Genomic DNA, 24008 nt, shown 5'->3' on the forward strand with positions numbered 1-24008 from the left:
GACTAAACAACAACAGTCCAAATAATGAGAAGGGTATGCATATAGGTTTAACATCTACACCTTTTTACTGCTCCTGCATGCTGGGTCAACATATTCATCAAGCCATCCATTAAATCCAAAGACTTCTTCTGAGAAGGCAGGTATGGAATTGTGCTGCAGTGATGGCCATCAGCCTATAGGATTGGGCACATTCATAGAAGATAAGGTTATTAGTGCCTGCTAACCATGATGGCTATGCTCTGCCTCTGCTTCTGAAGACCCGTTGCTAAAAACCACAGAAGGAGAGAGTGCTGCTTACGGGTTTCCCATGGGCACCTGGTTAGCCTCTGTGAAAACAGGATCCTGGATCAAATGCACAGTCTTCTTACCTTCTTACATTAAGTGGTTCACTTTGACAGGCTTGCAGTCAGTAGGAACCTTATTATGGAAATTAACACTGAACTATTTTGCCCCCATTTGTGACTGAAAAGGGGCCTAAATGAGATCCACAAAAAAGTACTGCAAAATAGATAAGGAATAATATTCATGGTTACTGAAAGGGAAGGAAAATGCTGGTGATCAGGCTGTATTCCTTGAAGCAAATGCCATCCACACGGAGAAATTTGGATGGGTGCCTTATGACTAGGGTCTCATTCTTTCCAGCTTGCTCATACACAAAAGTAGAACACTGTGATCATTTTTGACATTATATGCCATTGCTGGAGATTTTGGAAGGAAGATCTTAGGTCCTTGCTTGGGAATTGAATTCCCTGGTGTACTGCTCTTGTTTCTATACTTAGCTTGAAATCCAACAGAGCAAAAGTAGCGTGTGTGCGCAAAAAGAAAATGATGAATTAGGCTTCCAGAGCTAAGGCATGTCATATAACCATGAGGTATGAAGAAAAGGAAAAGGAAACTATAAATGTTGTAAAATAGTTCATTTCTGGAGAGTGTCATTTGGTGAATGTGATGAATGAGTGTTAAGGACTTTGGAAAACAGTTGAAAGAAAGCTTTGTTTGAGCATTATTTTTCCTCACTAAGTAGCATGAGATAGAGAAGTGACCTTTAGGAAACAACCTTGTCTTTTTAGGATGTTTATTCCAGATGGACCCTAGAACTTTTAAGCTTGGTTTGGTCAGTGGGAATGTGTGGAGCTGCCATTGGCCTTGTGGCCTGACAGAGGATCATGTAAAAGTGCCAGTTGCATGAACTGATTCTGCATAGTACCCGCATGTGGTCTACATATATAGTCACAACTCTTTTACTGATATTAAGTAGCCAAAGCAGGGATGGCAAAAAGAAATATTCGCTGCAACCCTCTGCAGCCTTTCTATGAATTATAGAATTGTAGAAGTGGAGGGACATTGAGGATCATCTAGTCCAGGCATCCCCAAACTCGGCCCTTCAGCTATTTTGGGACTACAACTCCCATCATCCCTAGCTAACAGGACCAGTGGTCAGGGATGATGGGAATTGTAGTCCCAAAACAGCTGGAAGGCTGAGTTTGGGGGTGCCTGATCTAGTCAAACCCCCTGCAGTGCAGGAATGGCAGCCGAAGAATTCATGAGATATGGCCAGTCAACCTCTATTTTAAAAAAAGCCAGTCCACCACCTTTCAAGGTAATCCATTCCACTGTCAAGCAGCTCTTATTTGGTGGTGTTACTTGATTCCATGTGCCCAAATATATCAAATGTCGTTTGAAGTAAAAGAAAATGGTTTGAGGAAGCTCTAAGAGATGAGGAAAACCAATGTATAAAGACTTGTACAAAGGCTGGTGTAAAGGAGACATATATTTTAAATTGTCACCTTGACTGAAATATATAATGAGCTGACATGTATAAGTTAATCTATAGATACAACACCATGCTTTTCTTTGACACCTTCTTTTCAAATTCAAACTATACGTTGCATGTTTATGAGAATGATCACATTCACAGAAACACTGAATGACATAGTTCCTTTCTTTCTCGTGCCGGGTATAGGGCGGTATATAAATTCAATAAATAATAATAATTTATTTTGAGGTGACACTGATAAATTATAAAAGTATAAGTAGGGTATATCTTTGGCTGTATTCCTGTGTACCTGAATACACATAATTAATAATAACTTTATTGAGTCTAAATGTTCATAATCAAGTGGAAAGCTAGTTGTTTTTTCCTTACTAGTACTTTGCACAATTATTATCCCATTGCTTCTATTAGCCACATAAACGCTATGGATGGAAAAATTGCATTGTAATAGTATAAAGTCACCATGTAATGATTCATTTGTTTCTAGAGTGGTGTTAACCAAGTCAGTGATCACTTGTTTATCTGAAACCACCTAGTGTTTGCAACTCAGGCAAGAAAGGATTTTCTTGTGGCTTTCATCAAATGTCTGACAGCCTCCTGACTTACTAGTGAGCTTGCATTATGCCTATATGGAGGAGAACACATCTGGATTGAAAGTAATGTGGGGATGTTGGCATCAATGTGAAGACAGTCTCCTCTCTGTGCACATAAACTGGGAAGTTGAGCGTGATCAAGGAGGAAACTGAGGAGGCAGAGAGAAACTGCAAAAGAAGCTGAAAGAAAAGACAAATACAGTGGGACCTCGGGTTATGTACTTAATTCGTTCCGGAGGTCCGTACTTAACCTGAAACTGTTCTTAACCTGAAGCACCACTTTGGCTAATGGGGCCTCCCACTGCCACTGCACTGCCGGAGCCCTATTTCTGTTCTTATCCTGAAGCAAAGTTCTTAACCTGAAGCACTATATCTGGGTTAGCGGAGTCTGTAACCTGAAGCGTATGTAACCTGAAGCGTATGTAACCCGAGGTACCACTGTAGAATGAAGAAAAGTCATAAAGTGGAAAAGGACAGAGTTTGCTGACCTGGTTTGCTGACAGAGTTTGCTGACCTTTCCCCATCAAGACTCCACTAAACGTTTAACGGAGATAAATCTGTGAGGTCATTCTTTTAAAGAACTCTGCTCATTGAAAAATGAGTGTTATGAGTGAATGTCTGGAATCTGGTGGGTTTTAGTCAACACTTGATCACAGAGATCTTCATGGCAGGTTTAAGGACTGCTACTTCATGATTGTGGAATCTCGAGTTTGGCTTCAGATGCATGAAGCTTTGGCTGTGCAGCTGTCAGGTATAATGGATTTCATTTGCTTGGTAACAAAACTTTCCAACTCCTGTGGTAAAGTCACCGAGAAAACAATAACTGCAGAACTCTTCAATCTTTCATATCTTTTCAAGGAGCAATATCATGAAATGAAGCTAATAAAAAGTAATATTAGAATCATCTTCCTGAATTATATTTTTTCCCCTGTATTTTTTTTCTTCCCCAAAGATATCCTTTGTCCAATGTTATACTAAATATAATTACTGGGACCTGTTATTAAACCCAGAAGGCAAAAAAGTGGGGAAGCTTTTGTGGGGGGAGGGTTATTAAAGTTTCCACAGTTCCACATTTTTCTCCCCTTATTTGTATAAAGTTAATTTTTATGGTGTTAAGGAATGGCACTTTGCAGACATAATGCCCACCCATTCACAGCTGCATGCAACTCTCTCTGTTTGTATGACCTATTCCAGTAAAGAAGAGCAGCAAGGAGAATGCAGGAATGCATCCAGGTGTGGGTTGTGTGAAATTGCTGAGTAAGGTTTGACTTGTAGAAATTTGAGTACAGATTTAGAATTTGCCCTAGTTGTTGCAGATAGCATATGGCACCTGCTTTCATAACGGTGTGGTCCCTGAAAGCAAATAAATACATGTATGAGTCAACTGGTTGTCTAAATGTCTATCTCTCTCTGTGTGTGCACATTACACAGAAGGCTCTTATTATTTCAAATATTCTAATATTGTGGTGACCAAACCCTTCCCACCTTTAGAGCAGTGTGCAGGTATATTTAATTTAGTGGCAATACCTTTCCATTTGCATTCTAATTTTGCAGCTGATGTTTGATCCCGAACTTCAATTCCTGGTTGAGATCTGATCTTTCACTACATTATTCAAAAGCTGAAAATGTGACATGTTTCAAAATGTCATTGGTGAGAACTTTAAAGTTCATGCTAAATGGCTTCTGCTTCATTATATATGTTTCCCCTGCTTGAACTTTTTTCCTTTATATGTATAACATTTTCTTCCCCTCTTATTAATGCTCATCTAGGTCACAGCAGCAGGGGAGAGATACAAAAGGAAGTACTGAAGATATCAGCCCTTTACCATTTTGCTCCTTTGAGTATGAAAATGGGTCTCCAAATGATGTTTAGGTCTTGTCAAATCCTATGATCTCCTGTGCGATTTGTAAGCGGGTCCAGTGCCCTGTTCAAAACTGCCTGCTTCTCCTCTTTATCTCAGTGGAGACCCTGCTTATCAGTAAAGCTTTGATATATTTGTTTGTTTCTTTCTTGCACCTTCTTGTAAATTTGCAGGAGCCAGGATTATTTATACACATATCTAGCCTGCACAAATCAATGGGAAATTCTTTGTCTAGAAGATAAACCTGTATGTCCAATTCAGCACTCAGGTTTTGCCACGTATCAGGCATATTTTGCACCTGGCTAAAAAGTTGTATTGAAAAATATGACTTCCGAGCCATCTGGCCCAAAAATGGCAACTAGGCATCCCATTTTGGCAACTGTAACCCTGGTTTAAAGATCCGTTTGTCACCTAGCTTATATATCTATGGTTCTAACAGGGGTCCAATTAAAATAGGTTGCCATCTCATTAGAATGCTCATTCCCTTGATGTAGCCTTCATAGGATGCTATTTTGTTTCTTCTGACATCCAAGTTGGTCAAAATCTGAGTTGAGACCTATAGTCACTATGGTGCTACTTTCCCACGTAAGTGGTTTAAATATATCTGTCTCTCATCAACATACACAATTGTTGTTTGCTTTTTTTTCTGCCATCCATCCATGATGCCACAGTTGTTGTCTTATGATTCAGTCTTCTGCGTTCTCTTCTATCAGATTTAGTAGAAAGAATTAAACTGTCAGTAGGGACGTGGGTGGTGCTGTGGGTTAAACCACAGAGCCTAGGACTTGCCGATCAGAAGGTCAGTGGTTTGAATCCCCACAATGGGGTGAGCTCCCGTTGCTCGGTCCCTGCTCCTGCCAACCTAGCAGTTCGAAAGCATGTCAAAGTGCAAGTGGATAAATAGGTACTACTCCAGCGGGAAGGTAAACAGTGTTTCCGTGCACTGCTCTGGTTCACCAGAAGCGGCTTAGTCATGCTGGCCACATGACCCAGAAGCTTTGCGCCGGCTCCCTCAGCCAATAAAGCGAGATGAGAGCCACAAGCCCAGAGTTGGCCACGACTAGACCTAATGCTCAGGGGTCCCTTTACCTTTACCTTTATCAGATCCAGACACATACTATGTCAAGCAGGGTATATAAAAGTTCTTCAGTTGCTTCTGACCAAAGTACTGAACATACCCACAAAAAATATTCTAAACTAAAAGGTGCCTTTGTGGCTGTGAAGCTAGTTAGGCCAGGCATAGGCAAACTCCAGCCCTCCAGATGTTTGGGACTACAATTCCCATGATCCCTAGCTAACAGGACCAGTGGTCAGGGATGATGGGAATTGTAGTCCCAAACATCTGGAGGGCTGGAGTTTGCCTATGCCTGAGTTAGGCCATATCTATCTATCATCTATCTATCATCTATCTATCTATCATCTATCTATCTATCATCTATCTATCTATCTATCTATCATCTATCTATCTATCTATCTATCTATCTATCTATCATCTATCTATCTATCATCTATCGATCTATCTATCTATCTATCTATCATCTATCATCTATCATCTATCATCTATCATCTATCATCTATCATCTATCTATCATCTCTACCATCTATCTATCTCTATCATCTACCTATCTATCATCTATCTATCTAAAAAAAAAATTGTAGACTGCAATTCTATGGGAGGGGGAAAATAAAAATGGATTATAGCAATTATACATTTATACAAGCCCCATTCTGTGCCCCATAAGCACGGGATGACTTTGCCCGGTGATGCTGTGGCCCATAGATTGCAGCAAAATACTGGGCAAGGTTTTGCCCAGTATCCTCTCTGTGTATTCTCTCTGCTCATGGGAAAAAGCTGTCCCATGAGTCATTGCTTCAGAAGGGAGGGGAAAGCCTATATAAGGCTGCTTCCCCTGGAGCTCATAGCCATTTTGCTTTGAGAGCTTCCTACTTGCCCATCCTCAGGTTAGAGCCTTCACTGAGCAATTTTGGGTCACTGGTTGACAGGGCTGGAAATGATTCCCCTCCCTCTTAGCCTGATTGACACTTGGTTCAGTCCCCCCCCCCCCCCGCTCTTTCCCTCAGTGAAATTATGACTTTCCTTTGTTAGGCAGAAGAACATTGTACAAGGGTGGAAATAGCATTGGTCAGGATCAACATAGTATAGGGAGACACATAAGGGGCCTGAGGGGAGGATTGACCATGGCAAACCCAAGCTTGTGTTCAGTAACTGCCTGGTTGGAATCTGCACCCTGGTCCCCCAGTGAGGCCTTGCTTGCTTGGCTTGCACAATGGGCAAGGTTCAATGTGGGCCACCTGTTGGGATGCGTCCAGGGAGACGGGGGCATTTGGCAGGCCCCCAGCTGGCTCCAGCCACCGGCCGGCAGCCGGGCGAACTCCGGTTCTCAGAACAGCATCAATCAGTGACTTGAGCCTCAGAAGCCTTCAGAGACTGAGCATGCTCTAATCAGCAGAGTGAATAACTTTTCACAACGGAAGTGGCGGACAGAGGCGTTTGCAAGCATATTTACAGGCGTTTATTCAGCATCAGGAACAAAGGAAAAACATGTCTGCTTCCCTTTGTGTCCAAGCAAACAGCCATATAACAAAAGCAATAGACAACGGAAGTTCCCAGCAGATTGTGCTGGAAGTAAGCAGACATGTGGCATACAAACAATCCACACATCTGTTCTAAAGGTGGAATGGAACTGTATCCTAACACCACCTTCCATCGTACAGGTTTGGAGTGATCCAAACCCAGCAAATCCATTCCATCAACTTGGGGCTTCTGGAATGATGAACTGATCCTGGGACCCAATGCCATGCCAACCTTTGCCCTGCCTCCTGTGTCAAAGATTTTGCCTGATTTTATCCCATCACCATTGTACCGTCTGGTTATTTTGCTGCTCTCATGGGTCACATAATGCATCTGCCTAAGCAATAAAAACCATGCAAAAATGTGTAACACCACAGGACATTAGCTAACAATTACAAAATATGTTTTATCATTGTCTACATAAGACACCGCTTTGGGAGTCTGCTCGCTCCCAGTAGTTTCTATATATTTGTGAATAAACATATATTACAAGGATGTCGCAACTCAAAGGAAACAAAATGCAGTAGTGATTTTCACAGCTTGGGGAAGTGGTGATAACTGCTTTATAGGCTTGCCTTAGGTTGTAAAAACTACCATGAAAATATATTAAGTGAATTTTAAAATAGGTTTGTAATATATTGAAACAGTCTAAGATCCTGAAATATTTGTTAACAGAAACAAAGAGTTGGTACCAAAGAGTTTACAGATGGAAGTATATATAGTACACACAATGCAGGACAAATGCTAAATTACCTAGTGTTTAAGAATAGGTATTTTGAAGGTTTAGGATGTAACAATTATTTCCAAATTAACATGCTATGCGCAAGTAGCTGAAGAAAGATAAAGAATAGGTTATTTTGTTATGTAATTGACTCCTTTCATCATGTGCAGGTATTCTATCCAGCATGTAATCCAAAATCACTTTTATATTACTATAGGAAAATGCACATTCAGGCTGCAACCCTATACATACTTCCATGGGAGTAAGCCCCATAGAACTCCACAGGGTTTACTTTTGAGTAGACAATGTATAAGGTGATTTTGTAAAAGGCAATCGTAATGCATCTTATGAAAAATTAAGCTTTTAATCTGTTTGCTCCCATAAATAATGGACTTATTGTTTGCTTCTGCTTCCTAAACAATCAAGATGTAAAAACCAGAGAACAGCAATAAAAACATGCTGTGAGTGCAGTTGGAATTTTTCATATCCTGTCAGTGAAAATCAAGGTGACCCAAGATGGAGAGATTGTAGGTTTTGTGTACTCTTCAAGGTGTTGTTTCCTCCCCACACCCATTTCCCCTCTTATTGTTCCACTGATGTGTCAAATTGAGTACTGTATGCTGGGGAGGAGTGCTAACACTTGAATCAGAGCTGCAAGGTCTTTTATTTTCTTCTTAGATCTTCCATATAGGTGACATGCTGCTACTTGATGTGCTTGAGAGGAGTACAGCAGTTTAAGGAAATAAATATTGCCAGAAATCAGAGCATGTTAGACTTCCGCAAAGACCAAAGTAAAGAGGAGAAGGCCAAAGTCTAATTATAATAGCTTCTTTTTTAAACCACGGATAGAAATGGGCTAAAAGGAAATGATATTTCAAAAGAGTGAGCTTGAATACACATGAGCTCAAGCAAATGGTATTGGCTCCTCCTGAAGGGGGTATGGAGGAAGGAATGCATTTTTAGAAGGGATGTCACAAGGGCTTGTTCAAGCAGGAGTTGGAAAAGATCTCTAGGGGTTTAGAAGACCCCTTCCCCAAAGGGAGGCAAATCTCCCAACCCTCGGATTTTCTCTCCATTTTCATTCAAAATCCAAGCATCAGGTGAGGCAGTCTAAATGATTTCCTCACTTCATACTTATCAAAAAGGTTTATCGGAAGAGAAGGGTCTGCTCAGTCGAGAAGACGATAACAGCAACGCAGCAGTGGTTGTGTTTGATCATTGTCCCCATTTTGTTTTCTCCTGTGTTTTTGCGTCTTTGTGCAAGTGAGGCATGGCTGGCAGATAGATGAAGGTGAGCAGAGGGCTCTGTCAAATTTGTTCAATGGAAAATGAAATCTTTTTGCTGCTGCTTGTGTAGCCTAAAGGAGAACACGGAGCCCTTGACCAAACACTGTTGCCTTGTCCTCCTTTCAGAGAGATCTTTTTTTTTTCCCTCCAAAGGAAGCACCTGACATCTAGCAATAACTTTCGGGGGGGGGGGGTTGTGTCAAGATGTCCTCTTGTACCAGTGTTCAGGTGGCAGCTTTCTCTCACAACCAGTTTGTGCTATAATGCTAAACTGCAAAGTGGGGGGTGGGATTTGGTTCCTTATGAAGGTTGCTTGGAGAAAGCATCTGTGCGAATTTTCACAGTGGCTACAGACTTAGAAATTTCCTGTTAAACTATAGCAAGCTGTTAGGGTAAGAGAGTGGGACTACAAGCAACATGATGCAAGGTGACTGTCAGTGAAGACTGTCAATGGAAGAACGTCTAATGAAAAGGTACCAGAGCAAACTAAACAAGCTGACATTTTTTTTAAAAAAAGCAAAGACTTTTCCATAGAAATCCATTCCTTTGGAGCAGAAAAACAGATTTCAAAAAAGGAAAAAAAGAATTTCTCATAATAATGTTGTGCATCTTCAGAGTCTTGAATCTTGGGGGCTAAATGTCTTAAGTTCAGGGGCAGGAAATCCTTTGGCCTCCAGTTGTTATTGGACATCAAGCTCAGCTAGCATTGTCAACAGTTAGGGATGCAACATCTGGAAAGCCATAGATGCCACATCGCTATTTTAGCTGATAAAACTATCAATGGCAAAGCAGATTACTTCAGAATTTTGCAGCAGCTGGTATTTACAAGCAGTAAATGAATAAAACACTATATTTCCCAATATTTGATTCTTTTAAATAATTCATCATATGACTTATGACATTTTGCAGTAGGCTTTATGATGTTTTCATGTCTTGAAATCTGGATCAGCGGTGCAGGTCAGGATACTGGATAATGCTGTGATAGGAGTTGGTGCCTCATCTATAACACGCTGCCAACCATATTTCTTTTTAATCAGTTCAGTTATAGTGTCCGTTCAGAGGTTTTGCAAAGACTTAATGCTCCTCAGTCTGACTTCTCATAGATGAATGTGTGAGCTGCAGGACGGTCCTCCAAAGTTTGAAGATTAATGTTCAGCAGCGTCAATGCATTCCTAATGGCTGGAAGAAGGCTTAGTAGCTGAAACAGCCAGGACACAACCCAAAGAAGCAAGTAGAGGACCTTATGCATTATATCTTGTGCTGCCCCTTATATAATGAAGCAAGAGAAAGATTTTTAGCACCTATAATGACAAGGTCCCCTGGCCAGAACCCTTCTGACATAATTTTATTTCTCCTTCCAGATAAGTTTGTGACCTGGCGTGTAGCACTCTTTGCAATTGCCACTAGGAAAATTAGAGCAAATTATATAGCCAAGGTAGCCACCAACTGTAAAGGAGATGAATTTATTTGACCCTATCTACATCAAGCTATGTACGGGTGGCGCTGTGGGTAAAAGCCTCAGTGCCTAGGGCTTGCCGATCGAAAGGTCGGCGGTTCGAATCCCCGCGGCGGGGTGCGCTCCCGTTGCTCGGTCCCAGCGCCTGCCAACCTAGCAGTTTGAAAGCACCCCCGGGTGCAAGTAGATAAATAGGGGCCGCTTACTGGCGGGAAGGTAAACGGCGTTTCCATGTGCTGCACTGGCTTGCCAGATGCAGCTTTGTCACGCTGGCCACATGACCCGGAAGTGTCTTCGGACAGCGCTGGCCCCCGGCCTCTTAAGTGAGATGGGCACACAACCCTAGAGTCTGTCAAGACTGGCCCGTACGGGCAGGGGTACCTTTACCTTTACCTTTTACATCAAGCTATATTCTGTCTTTATCACCAAACTCCAAATATAATTGCACATTGTATTAATTAACATTATTTTTAATATATTAGTGGCCATGTGATAATTTTAGCTTATAAATTTTATTTTTTAATGTCTTAACTTGTATATTAAGCTACTTTTAGAGTAGGTAATGTCTTGATAATATAAATGTTTTAAGTTTTTTGTATCAATTAAGTATATTTTCTTTTAATTGTTGAATGATTCTGTGTACATTGCGGCAGCCTTTGGCTGTGTGCAATAAAACTGACTGAGCGTTCAGGTTTCCAGCCACTCCATCCCAACTCCTTCTTTCTGTGTTCTTCCTTCCAAAAGCCAGCCAGCTTTACGGTGGCCAAGTATGCAGCTGATACTGAACAGTTCAGAGTCCTTTTAACAAAAAAGAGATGGTGAAGATCCTGAAAGCAGAGTCAATGGGTAGTAAAATGGCAGATGCAATTCACTGTAAACAAGTCCAATAAATGATGCATATCAGGGCAAAAAACAACAACACCCCAAAAAATGCCATCAGTTTCACATGTACACCCACAGGGTCTGAATTGGTAGTGACAGGCCAGGAATGCAACCTTCGAGTCATAGTGGATAGCTCAATGGTCAACTCAATGTGTGGCAGCTGTGAAAAAGGCAAATTCCACGCTAGTGATCATTAGGAAAGGAACTGAAAACAAAACTGCCAAATGTCACAATGCCATTATGCAAATCTATGGTGAAACTGAATTTGGAATACTGTGTACACTTCTGGTCACCTCAACTCATAAGGGCTATTGCAGAGTTTTAAAAGGTTTTGAAAAAGGCAGCTGAAATTATTAAGGGGGTGGAGCAACTCGTCTTTGAGGAAAGGTTATTTTTGTGACTTTTTAGCTGAGAGAAAAGGCAAGTAAGATGATAGAAGCTTATAAAAGTATTCATGGCATGCAGAAAGTGGGTGGCGACAAGTTTTTCCCCCTCCCTCTCATATTACTAGAGTTTCTGGACATCCGTTTTAGCTGAATGTTGGAAGATTCAGCATAGAATCACATTCAGCACAGCTGTCCCTACAGGTGACAATGATTGCCTCCAACTTGGATGGTTTTAAAAGAGGATTTTTTGTGGGGGGGGGGAAGGATAATGGAGGACAAGGATAATAATGCTTACCAGCCATCATGGGTATGTTCTACCTCCACTGTCAGAGGCAGTATGATATCATTGTTAGAATTCCTGCTCCATGATTGCAGTCATGGGTTTGTTGTCTTTCACATGGCGGTATATGTATTGACTCCACAGAGTGGGAAGTGACGGAAACAGGATGTTTGTGTTACTGTGTTCCATGAATGGGACTATTGTCCTTTGTTCATTTTCTCTTTTTTCTGTCTGATGCTAGAGAGAGAGAGAGGGAGCCATGCTGCAGTGCTCCGTGTGTGTTTATATGTAAATAAAGTAGATTAGCCAAAATGCTGAGTAGCTGAGGTCTGTCACGCAAGGTGCGCAAACTCTGCGGATCCCTAAGTGTGCCAGTGTCTGTTGGCATCGGTCGCTGTGATGTTCGGGCAGAAGAAAGCTTTTGAAGCTCCTGAACGATCAACCAGGAGGGAGGGAACATGCCAGCTGGGCATGTGTTTCTACCAGGGTCCTACTCAAGTGTAGGCTGAACTCCTGACAACTATTTCCTGGGAATCATAGGAGGGCATAGTACTGCTGTGCTCATGTTCTGCTCGCAATTTTCCCACAGGTATTTGGTTGGCCACTGTGAGAACAAGATGCTGGCCTAATGGCTCTTGTTAGGTTCTTATTATGTTCTCCCTGAACTTACCAAGTCCACAATGAGCTTTTTTGGGTTCCTTCTGTCCCATTTGGTGTATTTTTGCTATTCATGTTTTCCCTTAATGCAAGTTTCACCAACCCTTCTGATATCTCCTTCTTGTGAGAGGGTGGCTACGTAAGGACTCACATTCAGACAAATGTCCGCCGTTGGTATTTGTGATATTACACCACCAGTGGACATGACTTTGCTCCTGCAGAATTAATGCTCAGCATACAGGCAGCTTACATGGAAGTCATAAACAAGACTTGTGTGTTTGCTATTGGTGTGTGGAAAGTGTGGACAGAAGCCTCTCAGAATAGTAGAAGAGAGAGAGAGAGCCTCAAGGTCCATAAATAGCAACACCCTAGTGGTCCCAGGCCCTAAGGAAGTTATATTAGCTTCAACCAGAGCCAGGGCCTTTTCAACTCTGGCTCCGGCCTGGTGGAACGCTCTGCCTCATGAGACCAGGGCCCTGCAGGATCTCATTTCTTTCCGCAGGGCCTGTAAGACAGAGTTGTTCTGCCTGGCCTTTGGCTTGGAGCCAATGTGATTCCCTCCCTCTCTTCCTTTTTTCTTTTCCTTCTCCTTCTGCGAGGAGGCTACATTTTAATATTTTAATGTTTCGATATTTTAATGTTGTATTTTAATTTTGTTTTTAAGTTGTAATCATTCAACTTGTTTTTATTATTGCTTGTAAGCCGCTCTGAGCCCGGCCTTGGCTGGGGAGGGCGGGGTATAAATAAAAATTATTATTATTATTATTATTATTATTATTATTATTATTATTATTATTGAACATGCAGTGATATAATGAAGCTGGATAGCAGTAGATTCACGGCCAAACCACTTAACTATCAGGGGACTTCTGTGCCACAAGGTATACTAATGATCTCTAGCTCAGATGCCTGATTTTTCTTTTGTTAAGTATTAGACAAATTAATGAGTAAGCCTCTGAGTTGTTAATGGAACTTCCATGTAGATCTGAATACCAGGCTCTTGAGGCATACCATAGGGGGAAAACTATAATTTAGGGTCAAACTAGATGTGACACCATTCATGCAATTAGCAATTATTCCTGAACCAGATCCCCTCCCACCAGGCATTCTGTTTGCATCGAGAGAAAAGCTCCAATCGCTGTGCTAAAAGAACATTTATACACTTGCTAGTCGTGGGTATGGGTTCCTGTCCAGTTTTGCTCTATGAAACCCTTCTTGTCTGAGACATCTGGCTGCTGGTTGTTGGAAACAGAATGTTGAGTTAGTGCTCTGATCCAGCAATACAGTTATTATCCTCTGAAATGCAAAAGCCCTGATGCAGAATGAATTCCCTTCAGTAACCGGATAGAGAGGGGCATTTATCTGTAAAAACACACACATCCAGACCGTTCAGTGGGCCTTATATGCCCATCACAGTGCAGATGGAGTTGCATATACTTGCCGTATTGGCTGTGGTCAAGGGAACCTGCTTATGCATGCTGCTGGCCTTTTTTTGCTGGATCCAGGGAAACACTTTTGCCTTCTAGATTCAAATAGGAATGCTGCGAGTGTGTGTTGTCGATCTTTGCAATATTTTAGTGCTTACATTTCCAGTCTTGGCAGGTAGAAATGAAAAATAATGGGGAGGGGGAGGAGAGTTAAGTGGTCATTTTCAAACGTCAGAAAAGTTTTGGTTCACTTAGCATCTGATCTCTGGGTTGAAGGTTCAGATCACTGCTTTGGTTACCCTTGACTTTAACTGGCTGAGAGAGAATGAGAAAAATAGACCACAAATGAATCACAGTCTTAAATTGTCGGGCATTTTGCCAGCAGCTGAGCTATTAAAGCTGGCTTTCCCATCAACGCTTAAGCAACAGGTTTTTGAGAAGTCAGCTTTAAGAGGACAGCTAAAGTTAGATAAAGGGCTTTATTGCTTAAGCCCCAACTAATGAGCTCTTGAGTGTTTTAAGGCCGTTTTGCCACTCATTCTCTACTTTCTCGCGCACACACACACTGCAGTAATTAAGGATCTGTTTACATTTCAGCTGCGGACCTAAAATGTTATAACTCAAACACATATATATTGTGTGTGTGTGTGTTGGGGTGAGGCAGATGAGGAATACTCAGCTGTGCTGTTACTGTGAGAATTCAGAGTACTATTTATCACCTGTAAAAGGTATCCCAGTGATTGCTTTCTGCCACATGCCCTTCTCCACACATTAAGATCTGCAAAGTCAGCCTTGTTCCATGTCTTTCTTTCTTTCTTTCTTTCTTTCTTTCTTTCTTTCTTTCTTTCTTTCTTTCTTTCTTTCTTTCTTTCTTTCTTTCTTCTTTTTATTTATTTTAATCAACTTATTTAATTATCTATTTTAATTCCATCTGCAAAGTCAGGGAGCATAGCTTTGGGACAGTGGTACCCACTCTGTGGAGTACCCTCCCTAGACAGCCTTCAACTTTATTTCCTCCTCTTATACCCATCCCTCTGCCATCCCTTTCCTGCCTATTGGATTCAAACCCTCCTTCATAATATCTCTACCCCACCCTACTCCCATCCTGAGCTATTCCTGGTTTACTTTTAACTTCTAAAAGGGGGAAGAGGCAGCATGGAAATGTTTTAGTAAATTAATAAATAAATCCTGTCTAGTCCTTCATGTTATGACAGCTCACATCCAAAACACTATCAGAGGCGCCATCACTGTAGACTCCCTCAATACATCACAGTGCCTGTGAAATGTTCTCTTCCAGGTTTTTTTGTTCTCTCAGCCTCTGTTTCTTCCTGTTAACAGCTGGGAGCAAATCCAGCTGTGATAGATACAGCTCTGCATATATATATATATATATATATATATATATATAATCTCCATACAATTGCACAGTATATGCACTTTCCCTTTCCCAGTTTGCTTTAGTGAATTTTCCGTGTCCTTGCTTTACATTGCTCCATTTCCACTTTCCAAAACTGTTTCAGTGGTTGACCCCCTCCCTAAACGTCTTGCCAACATTTATAAATTTCTTCATTCTAGTCTGATGGTTTGTTTGCTTTTGTAATGTACCTGGTCTCAACTGCTATGGGTGGGTAATAATATATTAAAAATAGTATATTGTAAGACTCTCCCTACCTCAATAAAAGAAAAAGAAAAATCCAGAGATCCTGTTACCGTATTTTTCGCTCTATAAGACACACCAGACCACAAGACGCACCTAGTTTTTGGAGGAGGAAAACAAGAAAAAAATATTCTGAATCTCAGAAGCCAGAACAGCAAGAGGGATCGCTACGCAGTGAAAGCAGCGATCCCTCTTGCTCTTCTGGCTTCTGTAATAGCTGCACAGCCTGCATTGGCTCCATAAGATGCACACACATTTCCCCTTACTTTTTAGGAGGGAAAAAGTGAGTCTTATAGAGCAAACAATACAGTATATCATACGAGACTTCCAATAGTCATGAATAACTTCATCTCCTGCTTTCTTTAGAACTTAGACACCACTATTGTTTTTCAGGATTGGATTTTAAATATAACTATTAATTCTTTCCCATCATTTCACACTCTTCCTGCCGTCTGGAAAATTTACCTCCCCATCTCTAAACGTAGCTTATTTCACAGTTGCACATTCCACCGGTGCACTGAGGAGGGTTTGGGGAAAACTGGCAATGCAAGAGCCCTAAACCACCTAGTGAGTACATGTTCCACAGTCAAGAAGTTGCTTTTCAATAACATACCAGTGCAACCCTGTGTTCTATCTTGTAAAGTAGGGTTACCAGACGTCCCTGTTTCCTGGGGACAGTCTCCAGATTTGTGAATAAGTCCCCAGACAAATTCCATCCCCGGAATGTCCCTGGATTTCATCTAATGTCCCTGGGAAACGCAGCAGCGGCAGTCTCTCAGCAGCCCAGAACAGTTGGCTCTGGCTGGCTTCAGGAGCTGCTTGGAAGTCTCCATATGATGGTGGTGCAGGGGCTCTAAGATGCAGCTTCTGGGCTGCCTCCACCTTCCCTGACCCCAGCAACTAAGCTGGGAAGGGAGGCTTCATGCTGCCTATCGGAGCAGCCTCCCAACTCCTACTTGTGTGCAAGCAGGAGGGGGAGGGGATCTCACAACTGTGACGGGAGGCTTCACACTTCCTATCAGAGCTTGCATACAAACAGGAGAGGACAGGGATCTACCAGTTAGGCAACAGGAAGTCTCCCTTCCCAGCTGAGGGATCCCAGCCCCCTCCTGCTTGCACGCAAGTAGGAATGGGATTGGGGCTGCTTTGATGGGAAGGGAGGTATTGCACTGCCTGAGAGATCCCTGCCCCCTCCTGCAAGTAAAAGGTAAAGGTAAAGGTACCCCTGCCCGTACGGGCCAGTCTTGACAGACTCTAGGGTTGTGCGCCCATCTCACTCAAGAGGCCGGGGGCCAGCGCTGTCCGGAGACACTTCCGGGTCACGTGGCCAGCGTGACAAGCTGCATCTGGCGAGCCAGAGCCGCACACGGAAACACCGTTTACCTTCCCGCTAGTAAGCGGTCCCTATTTATCTACTTGCACCCGGGAGTGCTTTCGAACTGCTAGGTTGGCAGGCGCTGGGACCGAACAACGGGAGCGCACCCCGCCGCGGGGATTCGAACCGCCGACCTTTCGATCGGCAAGCCCTAGGCGCTGAGGCTTTTACCCACAGCGCCACCCGCATCCCTACAGCGCCACCCGCATCCCTGTGCAAGTAGGAGCATGCAAGTAGGAGCTGGGATGGGGCTGCTCCGAAACGCATTGTGAAGTCTCACTTCCCAGCTGAGGGACCCCTGCCCCCTCCTGCTTGCACGCAAGTAGGACTGGGATTGGGACTGCTCCAATGGCAAGGGAGGCATTGTGCTGCCAGAGCCTCACTGCCACTGCTCTTGGCCCTCCTCCTTCGCCTTCCGTGCCTGACCCACCACACACCACTTCCCCACCACCACCACCGAAGAACCAACAACTCAGGGGTTGCCCAGGCTAATGGAGAAAGGAGATAAAAGCCTCAGAGGAAGGTTAAACATAGTGGTGGAGGTCAAGGCAGCGGTCGCCCCTCTGCCACCACCATCACTGCAGCATCAACGTCCTGAACGTGTAGTATGTATGTATGTATGTATTTATTTATTTATTTATTTAGTCCCCGGATTCATTGGAAAAAAAATCTGGTAACCTTATTGTTAGGTATCTGGCCAAATGAATGGGTTGCACAGAGCAATATGAATATGTAAGCACTTAATGAATTATGGGTGCATCTTGTTTGTTGTTTTGGTTTTTCAATGAGGCATCAATTTGCTTCATTTGTAGCTGATAGCATTATTTAGTCTAGTTGATGGCATCTTTGATAATGACAGAATCCTGATTTCAAACGTTAGGTTTGGACAACTCACTCCTGGCTACAAGAGTGTGAATGCAGACCCTCCAAGTGTGTCCCCATTTTCCAGGGACAGTCCCATATTTACAGAAGCTATCCTGGTTTCTAATTTGATCCTAGTATCCTGTTTTTCCTTAGGAAATCCCTATTTTCATTGGGAAAATGTTGCCCCCTGAGCCAAGGAGATAAGTAACTATACAACCTGTAGAAGACATCTGAAGGCAGCCTTGCATAGGGAAGTTTTAAAATGTTTGGTGTTTTATTCTGTTTTTATATTTGTTGGAAGCTGCCCAGAGTGGCTGGGGTAAAATATAATAATAATAATAATAATAATAATAATAATAATAATAATAATAATAATAATAATAATAGAATAGGACACACCTATTTTCATTGGAGAAGTCTTGGAGAGTATGGGGAATGTGGCTGCAGAAAGTGAGGCAAACCAGCCAGTTGACACTGTATGACTGTATGTGGTGTGGACCCTGGAAGTGTCTTGCTGGTGTCTGACCAGACAGGTGAGCTCCAAAGCCCTCTGAAACCCCAGTTGATTTACAGTTCATCTTGGCCTTTGTGCTTTCCTGGTTGCAAAGCTTCATTTAGCTTGCATCACGATGCTAGAGTTGGGTCCCTGGGAATTCATTAGAGTCTCACTGCTTCACTAAGCAGGAACCAAGTATACTCTAATGAGTTTCAGCAGCACAAGAAGAACTTTATCCCTCCCTTCCGGTACCCCTCCATCAACTTATTTAATTATTTATTTTAACTCCAACCTGCAGCAACACAAGAGATATGGAACTCATTTTGCAAGGGTTCCCAGGAGATAAAAAAGAAAAGAAAAGTTGGCTCAGTGGTAGCATATGTTCTTTCTTGCAAAGGGGGGAAAACCCCATCATGAACACATACACACACAGCTCCAAAAACCACAGGTATTATCAATGGTAGAATTAGAAATCTTAAGCAGTTTGAACTGCTGTGCTTCATCAGAGGCAGAATATATGCAATAAAATTGATCAAGCAGCATAAACACAGAGAGACCTCATTCAAGAAATAATTATCAAGGAACAACAGAAATCCTACGTGTAGACTGTTCCATAAAAAGGGGAAAGAAATATCGTAAATGGATTCTCAAGACCTTCCTCAAAGAGACAGTTGTCTATATAATATTTATTTCTTCTTTTTAGCAGGGTCACAGATGCCCATTCACAAGAAGTATCTTAGTGAACCAGGAAAAGAAGCAACCACTGAAAGATCGAAACGTGGAGTTGAGAAGGAACGTTTGGACTTGGATTTGTCTAATGGAATGTCGGTTACATGTGGAGTGAAGCAACGGTATTCAGTGTAAGCTTGTTCTTCATGCTGACACCCAAACACGGTGAGTACAATGCAAATGTGGGTCACTTCCAGATGACCTGTTTGTTTAGCGTTCATCCTGATTTGCTTGCACAAAGCTTTGGGGAGGTCAGAGAGTGTTGGCTTCTTACTGAGCTCATGCTCTTGTGCACCCACAGGATGTGGCAAAAGAACAACTAGATATCTCCATCCCCATCAGATCAGCAGTGTAGCGTAGGCAGAAAAATGTTGCTACTCTCCTCCAATGGGCAACTAGCTAATTAAATACTGCAGCATAAAGGATCTGAGGGAGCAAGGGGGTGTATGTCCTCATGCCAATGTGAAGCACGCAGATGTAGGAACTGAAAGTCCTGTAGCATCTTCCTTTTGAGATGAGCGAGGCAGATGCACAAACCTGCCAAAATGCAGATGAGAGGTTTTGTTCATAAAGTACTATAGATGGTCTCTGCCACCAATGAAGAATGCTACCTTAAAATTGTGACTGTAACTGTGTCTGCTTTTGTTTCTATGTTATCTTTTAGTGCAAGAATAACTTTTCTTTGTATACGTTGTGTTTGCTTTCCCCTTATGCCCTCTTACATGCACACACCCATACAGTGGTACCTTGGGTTACAAACACTTTGGGTTACAGACTCTGTTAACCTGGAAGTAGTACCTCAGGTTGAGAACTTTACCTCAGGATGAGAACAGAAATCATGTGGTGGCAGCGCGGCAACAGCTAAAGTAGTACCTCAGGTTAAGAATAGTTTCAGGTTAAGAACAGACCTCTGGAATGAATTAAGTACGTAACCAGAGGTACCACTGTACCATGTTTTCCTGCACTTAAGATTTGCAGTTGTATAGTTATTGTTTCTGCCAATGTTTTTAAGAGTCAAATTGCAGCTGGTTGTCTGAATCTTTGGTCACATGCCACTGTTATTAGAGTGACTACAGGGTTTATTTCTTTCCATTCTAATGACTGGTTGTGCCCAAAATAGAAAAGTCCACTGACTGTAGTCACACTCCTTTTATATTCTTTTGTGTTCCTCTACCCATTAATATGGGATGCGGGTGGTGCAGTGGGTTAAACCACAGAGCCTAGGGCTTGCCGATCAGAAGGTCGTGGTTCGAATCCCCGTGATGGGGTGAGCTCCCGTTGCTCGGTCCCTGCTCCTGCCAACCTAGCAGTTCGAAAGCACGTCAAAGTGCAAGTAGATAAATAGGTACTGCTCCGGTGGGAAGGTAAACAGCGTTTCTGTGTGCTGCTCTGGTTCACCAGAAGCAGCTTTGTCATGCTGGCCACATGACCCGGAAGCTGTATGCTGGCTCCCTCAGCCAATAAACCCCTGAGTGGGTCACGGCTGGACCTAATGCACAGGGGTCCCTTTACCTTTTTACCCATTAATATATGTTGGAATTAAGAGCTTGCAAACAGGTATACCCCTTTCTCAGCTTTTCTTTCTTTCTTTCTTTCTTTCTTTCTTTCTTTCTTTCTTTCTTTCTTTCTTTCTTTTGTCTGTCTTTCTTTTTTAGGAGGGCGGGGGTTAAGGCCTAGCATTATGGAATTCTAATCTTGTGGGAACATAGGAGATTAGAGAAGGAGCTATGTGTTTGCCTGAGCTAGGCCAAACTTGGTTACTGTCATAAACTTTTGTTTGCCACACATGGCAGTACTTTGACTCAATGCCACAATCTCTATCAGCCACATATCATCCAAACTGAGCTTGCAAATCAAAGTCAGATTTTTTTTGCAATAGAAGAAGAAAAATATATTTTTGAGTGCACTATTCTTCAACACTAGCTGAATACTAATGACGTTGTATATATGCATGCCCCCCAAATTTGGAAAAAGCCCAGTGACCATGCCATTATAATATTGGTAGGTGCAGAAAATCCCTCTGTCTCTCAGGCAGGAACCTCAATACTCAGCCTAAAATTGCAGAGAGAAGCAGATCAGCCAGCTCTTGAACTATCAGCCAAGCATGTGTATTTATAGCATTTGTTTCATTGTACAATACTTCTAAGATTGTGTTTATTCACCTGTCTGTTCACCTATTCACGTATTACACCTGCATAGTGGTAATGCAGCTGCCAAATTGCTCCATTTTGCAACCAGACCAATTTTAGCACACAGTGAAGTAAACACAAAGGAGGGAGGGGAAGAGAGTATCCTCAAACTGCTATAAAATGTGATCTGTCCATAACACAGAGCAATCAGACAAAAGCTTTACTGGTATAATGGTCTTTGAATGCACCACATAGTGATAATTGAGCTTAGTCATTTGAATCTGTTCATGGATGGAAAGGTGGGTGAGAGAAACAAATCTGAAACTTTGTGGGTGCAAAGATACTGCGAAGGGGTGGTTGGAGCAGGGAAAATATGAGTGAGGAAAGGGTTACGCATCCACCCATCTTGTGCTTCTACATTCCCAGGAGCCTCTTCTGGAAGTAGTTCCCCCAAATACTGTAACATGTCTTTGTACCTTATTCTGTTGAGGTTTGGTGCCTGTAGATGATTTGGTAGCAATTACAAGTCCAAGTGTGGCTCAGCACAAGGCAAGGCATATCAGTACCATGGATAGCTCCCAGTGATTCCTGCTGGCTGATGTGTGAAAGGACAGAGTCATCAAGTTTCAGAAGGGTTAAGAAGCATGGCAGGACATTCCCTTCCAGTGACTCCACCACTTTGAGAGAGCTTTAAAGCAGGGATAGGGAACTACTGCACCTCTAGATGTTGCTAAATTACAACTCCCATTAGCCACAGCAACCATGGCCAATGGCCAGGGATGATGGGAGTAATAATTCAGCAATTCATGGAGGGCCCAAAGTTCCCCAAACCTTCTTTAAAGGGTCCAGAACTGATTCTGCAGTTGCATGGTCTTGTCTAGGTGTGGAGCAAGAGAAGTACAGGAGGGTCATCCACACAGCCTGACAATGATGGGAGAGTAGTGTCTTCAGGCTGGGACAGCATAGAAGGCAGTGCTGAGTGGGACACCTGGTGAGTGATATTAGTCCAAGTCCCTGGGTCTCCCTAACGTTTTGCTCATAGTGTGTTTCTCTCTGACATATGTTCTGTAGGTGTACCTGCTTGTATGAGGTGTCTGGCAATAAATGTGCGCTGGGAGGGCTCAGGATTGTGGTGGCCACCGCATATTTCAGCACATTCAATAGATTGTGATATCAGACGTAATGTGCATACAAAGTATGTTGCTCAGCTTGTCAATGTTATCAGGATCCTTCAAACATTCAGTCAAACTGTGTTTGTTGTCTGAAAAGGACCTATCCAAAGGCATGTGGAATAACTGGAGTACGAGTTGTCCTAGGACACTTCATATAGGTCTGCTGTCTATCCAGCTCTGTGTGGCATTCATTGACCTAAAGGCAGCATTCGATAGTATCCCCAGGAGCATCCTCTGGGAAAAACTCACCCGCTGGGGCATCAACAGAAGGCTTCTCTGGCTAATAATCAAACTCCATGAGAACTCAGCGGCTAGAGTGAGACTCACCCCGGAGGGTGATCTCACCAATTCAATTCCCATTAACAGAGGTGTCCGACAGGGTTGTATATTGGCTCCATTCCTGTTCAATTTGTTCATAAGCGACATGAGGACTCCCCTAATAGAGGCTCAAGAAAGGATTCATGCACCCCGCTTAGCACTTTATCGCTGCCCTTTGTGGATGCGGATGACGCAGTCATCCTTTCTTTTTCTAGAGTAGGTCTCAGGAGGGCCTTAAATTTTTTTGGATTATATTGTAACGCAAATTCCCTTACAATTAATTATGGAAAATCTAAGATCCTAATTTTCTCAAAGAGCCGGAAACTCCATAATTGGAGAATTGATGGGAGAGTCATCGAACAAGTCTATAGATTCCAATACTTGGGAGTTTGGTTACAACATAACCTTAGATGGAAGGCCCATGTAGCCTATGTTACAAATAGAGCCAAAGCTATCTCCTTGGTGATCTTGTGATTCTTCTTCACCGATGGGGCCCTTCATATCCCATTGGCGTTGAAAGTCTTCAAGGCCAAGGTGATCCCGACAATTGCTTATGCCATCTCAATTTGGGGGACTTTTGTCAACCTATCTCACCTAGAGGTTATTCAAAATCAGTTTTTAAGAAGGATATTGAAACTGCCCAACTGTGTAAGTAATACAGCGTTACGCATGGAACTTAATACTGTATCCCTGGAAAACGCTCTGTGGAAGCACATACTTTGTCACTGGTTACCTCTATGGCACAATCTCCCAAACTTGTACTTGATACAATGTATGTGGAGAGATGATTTCCAGAGCCCATGGGTAAAAAATTTACAGCTGAAAATTACGGCAATGGGAATCTCCCCATCCAAATTACTAGAGCAGAACATAGTTCCAGCTAAAAGAACAGTAACCTGTAAATTAGAGGAGATGGACTTGCAGCAGAAAATGGTCTTGGGCAATGGTACCTGCTCACCTCTAAACCTTGGTTTATTTCCCCTCTTAAGGCTCCCAAACTATTTGAATTCCTTAACTTCTTCCGCTCATAGATATGCCTTTGTAAAGGCAAGATTCAACACCTTCCCATCGAACGTGCTGAGAAATAGATTCTCCAATGGACAGATATCGCTCTTATGTGATTGTAATTGTGGGGCACCGGAATCGTTGCATCACATAATTCTTGATTGTGCTTTTCACTCATCGGCCAGGAGCAAGTTTCTTGCTCAATATCTAAAGGGAATTGCTGATGATACGAATGAAGCCAAACTGAGATATCTATTAAATGATGATGACCCCCTAAGATCACTCACGGTTGCCAGATTCTTGATCAGCGTCCTATCCCTAAAGAAGAGAAACGGACTCCTGTGC

General features: G+C 42.6%; 1 protein-coding gene across 3 annotated transcripts in view; it reads left to right on the forward strand.

Moving 5' to 3' along the window:
- The window catches only part of CDH18 (cadherin 18), a 293809-nt gene that overhangs the window by 56124 nt on the left and 213677 nt on the right, over positions 1-24008 (forward strand). For 2 of the 3 annotated variants that reach the window (XM_077933349.1, XM_077933350.1), the window contains exon 3: positions 19014-19204. The exons of the other annotated variant lie outside the window; for it this stretch is intronic. The gene's annotated coding sequence lies outside the window, so the exon portion shown is untranslated. The remainder of the gene's footprint in view (positions 1-19013; positions 19205-24008) is intronic. 3 annotated transcript variants of the gene reach the window in all.

Source organism: Podarcis muralis, chromosome 8 (genome assembly GCF_964188315.1).
Source record: "Podarcis muralis chromosome 8, rPodMur119.hap1.1, whole genome shotgun sequence".
Lineage (NCBI taxonomy): Eukaryota > Metazoa > Chordata > Lepidosauria > Squamata > Lacertidae > Podarcis > Podarcis muralis.